Raw genomic sequence first — 4448 nt, forward strand, 5'->3', positions numbered from 1 at the left:
ATATGTGGTAGGGATGGGCTGATGGATGGGTACATGCTCATATGTGGTAGGGATGGACTGATGGATGAATGCACACTCGTATGTGATAGGGATGGACTGATGATGGGTACACGCTCATATGTGATAGGGATAGACTGATGATGGGTACACGCTCGTATGTGGTAGGGATGGGCTGATGATGGGTACATGCTCATATGTGGTAGGGATGGACTGATGATGGGTACATGCTCATATGTGGTAGGGATGGACTGATGATGGGTACATGCTCATTGGTGATAGGGATGGGCTGATGATGGGTACATGCTCATATGTGGTAGGGATGGCCTGATGATGGGTACATGCTCATATGTGGTAGGGATGGGCTGATGATGGGTACATTCTCGTATGTGATAGAGATGGACTGATGAATGGGTACATGCTTGTATATGGTAGGGATGGACTGATGATGGGTACAGGCTCATAGGTGATAGGGATGGGCTAATGGATGGGTACACGCTCATATGTGGTAGGGATGAGCTGATGGATGGGTATATGCCATGATGCTACAGCCCATACCACGCATAGGTACCATACAAGGTGTGGCAGGGGTGGTCGGGGCTACCTCTGTTATGCTTCTGTGTTTGGCTGTTCTAGGGCCAGACTGGTGAAGAAAATGAAAATATGAAGGCAGCCTGAACCCTGCACACTGTGACTCTCCGAGTGTGTTGCTGTTCTGACCACAGTCCAGAATGTTCTCCATCTACCGTCCTGGCTGGGTAGGGGGTGGGAACACAGATGCAGACACTCTGCTTGGACCCGGCCACTGTGGTGGCTCTTACTCCCCAGGCCGGTGCCCGGTGCTGAGTGTGTTCATCATTTTACAAGTTCAGGACCAGGGAAAGCATCGCTCATGCAGTCCCTGGTGTTTGCTGGACCTGGCCAGAACTGCCTTTATGGCACGGATCCCATACACACCGAGCGCACGGGGTACTCTCTGGGAACCCTGTCCGTGCATGGCTATCATCAAGCCTCACGAACGTGGCCTTGGCTTGGAGACAGGAGCCAATAAGGTCCCTCTCCTTTCTGTGTGTTTCTTGCTTTCATGGGCGCAGTGTCCGCACGGTCCTCGTAGGATGGAATACAAAGGGTGGTGGTCTGAATCATGGCCCCCAGAGATTGCCAGGTCCTAATCCCCGGAACTGGTGACAGTTCCCTCCCATGGCAAGGGGAACTTTGCAGGTGTGATTAAGGATCTGGAGATGGGGGATTATCTTGTATTACGCAGACGGGCCCTAAATGTGAGCACCAGGGTCTTTATCAGAGGGAGGAAGCAGGAGCGTCCTCCAGAGAAAGAGAAGGTGACGCAGGGCAGAGCAGTTGAGATGTGGGGCCCAGGCTCTGAAGATGCACAGGGGCCCCGGCCAGGGGCTGCAAGGGCTGCTGGCCTGGGCCGTGGGGAAGGTGAAGAAAGAAGCCTCCCTTCCACCCAGCAGAGGGGCAGGGCCTGGGACACCATGGTTTCATTCCTGCGAAACTGAATCCTGATCCCTGGCCTTCAGAACTGCACAGTCACGAGTTGGTGCTGTTTTAAGCCGCCAGGTGTTTCTCATACTTTGTTACTGTAGCCTGGGAAGCTGATGCACACAGCATTCCCACGGCAGCATTACCGTGCCTGTGGGTCCTTCTTACACTGACGGTTCTGGCGTTTCTGCTTGTCCTACAGTGGGCTGTCACGATGTACGCTGCTCTAGGAACTGCGCTAGGAAGGTGTTAGCATCATCCTGGATCCCTGTCTGCGCGTTCAGCTCTGCGTCCTGCAAGAATGCTCCTCGGCAGACCGCCCACACCGTGTCTGCCCTAATGGACCCTGTGCTCAGAGCCCAGCCCTGGCTTCTCCCCGCCCTGCTGCAGGTACACATCCTTGGGGCCAGGTCCATGGGCACTGCTCCTTTGCTTCCAGAGCAGCCCCGCTTCCCGGTGCAGGCTGGCTCCCGCTTGGCTGCGGTCGCCGGCCTGGGGGAGGCTCCCTGTAGAGGTGGGCTCTGGCTGGAGAAAGCCTTCTCTGTCTTCTCCTGGAGCCGAGAGAAAACTAGGAGGCCTTGGGGATGTTAGGGTGCCTAGACGGGACAGACCCCCCGACCTTCCAGAGAGGGCTCTGGAGTGCGTGAGGGCAGAGCAAACCTTCATGATGTTCAGCCTGAGATGGAGGGGATTCTGCCGTCCTTCTGTTTTTTTTTTGTTTGTTTGTTTGCCAGATACATCAATAACATTTCAAGCATGTGGTAGACACCCACTTGAAGTCTGTTGAATGTTTATATAAATAAATGAACACAGGAGAGTATACGAACCACTATTTATATAAAGAAACCCTTAATTGTATATTTGGTCTTCCTTAGAAAATAATCGGCAAGACTTATATTCACCCTCTGCTTACCTACGTTTATCATATATTCTAAAATTTATAATTCTTTTCAGCACATATAAATGAGCATTTCCCAACCAAACAAAAAGCACGGCCAGCTCAGCAGCGAGATTTCAGGCCACGTTTGCCAAGCGCTCAGCTTAAAAACAGTATGTAATTACACAGTGTTTTTATTATCTCACTAAAAATATTGTTCATCGTACAGAATCCTGCATTTCCCAATTTCTGAAATTAAAGAAGCTGGAGGCTGGTTTCAATGAGATAAGAAAAATCCATGTTCTCCAGCATTCATCTTTGTATATAATTACCTGCAGCGCTATAACATGATCACTCTATCATATTTCTTTTCAATGTTCTGCTAAATCTATTGTGTGTGTGTGTGTGCGCATGCCCGTGTGTATATATACCTACGTATACACATATGATGTGTATTTTTATTATGATGTTCTAGAATATAAGATCATATAAAGGCATTGTTATTTGAGAGCTTTCTGATAAAAATCCATCCACACTGCCAGAAAATCCTAGTACTACGCTAAGGCTTCTGGCCCCACAAGGATTTCAGGTGGTTTCTCATTGTTGCTTAAAAAGTTAATAAATTTGTCAGAGTAGAGTGTTATTCTAAACCTTAGTGAATTTATGTGGCAACGTACTTGAAATTGTAACTGACTTTTAGGTCTTGAACTACTTCTAGAGCCAATATTAAAGCTATGTTGTTAGTTAAAGATTTAAGTCTGATCGGAATGTTTAGTTGTTTCTCCTTTCTTAGAAAAGTATATTATTCATTAGGCAGATAAACATTTGCTTCTTTTCCATTTACATTAAAATGTAAGTCTGAAGAGAAAGACATAGGGGAAAAAAAAACCTAAAAAGGTAGCCCATTATGAAACCTATAAATACACCATTCCCGTCAAGAATAGGATACATACATAACACTTTAATTGTTAGCGTGTGCTTCCAACAATAGGTTTTTTTTCCCCTCTTGAAGTAATAAAATCTGAACTCTTGTGAATTAAAATATAATTTTCCAAAATATCTTATAAAAGTGTTTTTGAAAATTAATGATATCGGTTACTACCTTATGACTGCTAATTCTTAATTGCCGACTCTCAGACTAATTTTCTTGTATTTGTTTGTATATATTAATATCAGGCTATAAGAATGAGAGAAAAAGTCTCTCTCTCTCTCTCTCTTTTTTTTTTTTTTTTGGTAAGGGTGTAGATTTATTCTTATTCTCCCCAGTATTGCAACATTGGACTTCTCTTTTAGTAAGGGTCTATTGCTCTTACTTTCTTTTTTTTTAAGATTTTATTTATTTATTTGACAGAGAGAGAGAAACAACACAAGCAGGGGGAGTGGGAGAGGGAGAAGCAAGCTTCCTGCCGAGCAGGGAGCCAGATGCGGGACTCGATCCCAGGACCGTGGGATCATGACTGAGCTGAAGGCAGACGCTTAACGATGGAGCCACCCAGGCGCCCCTGCTCTTACTTTCTAATCACTGCCTTTTGCAATCCTCCCCAAACAGATGTGTCTTTCTGATTAAATACCACAAAGAGTTCAATGTTAAAAGACAGAATGATAAAACGAATACAATATTTTGTTACATAAAAATGGATTTGGATAGTGTCACAAAAAAAAAAGCACTTTATTTTTTTGGCTTTAGAATAATAGTAAAAACCATGACTTGATGAACCCAACCCTAATATTTGCACATTTCTAAACCACGTTCAAGCCCTCACATGCACAGGGCACAGAGCTGCAGGGATGCTTCCGTGGTTCTGTCCTTTGCTGTTGGGCTGAGCTGTTGCTGAGATCATGAGGACTCCGTGGTGTGGCAGGGAGGTGGCTGGACCCTCAAACTGTTGGTGTCGCCCCCCTAATTCCACAAGATGGGAGCTGTGGCACCTGCTTGTCTCAGAGACCCAGGACACAGCACACTGCTATTCTCGCCCCTTCTGCCACCCTTCCCGTCGATCTCCGCACACAATCTCTGTTCCAAGGAGACAGGATCGTGTATATCACCAAACACAGTCCCAAACATCTCTGT

The 4448-nt window shown here is 46.3% G+C and overlaps 1 long non-coding RNA gene across 1 annotated transcript; it reads left to right on the plus strand.

Annotated features, from left to right (window-relative positions):
* Window positions 1-1488: 1488 nt before the first annotated feature.
* On the plus strand, window positions 1489-2540 carry LOC144382083 (uncharacterized). The gene is made up of 3 exons (XR_013448483.1): window positions 1489-1578; window positions 1703-1890; window positions 2455-2540. It is a non-coding gene; the product is annotated as an uncharacterized LOC144382083 (long non-coding RNA).
* The last annotated feature ends 1908 nt before the right edge of the window (window positions 2541-4448 follow it).

This window comes from Halichoerus grypus, chromosome 6, assembly GCF_964656455.1.
Source record: "Halichoerus grypus chromosome 6, mHalGry1.hap1.1, whole genome shotgun sequence".
NCBI classification, from domain to species: Eukaryota; Metazoa; Chordata; class Mammalia; order Carnivora; family Phocidae; genus Halichoerus; species Halichoerus grypus.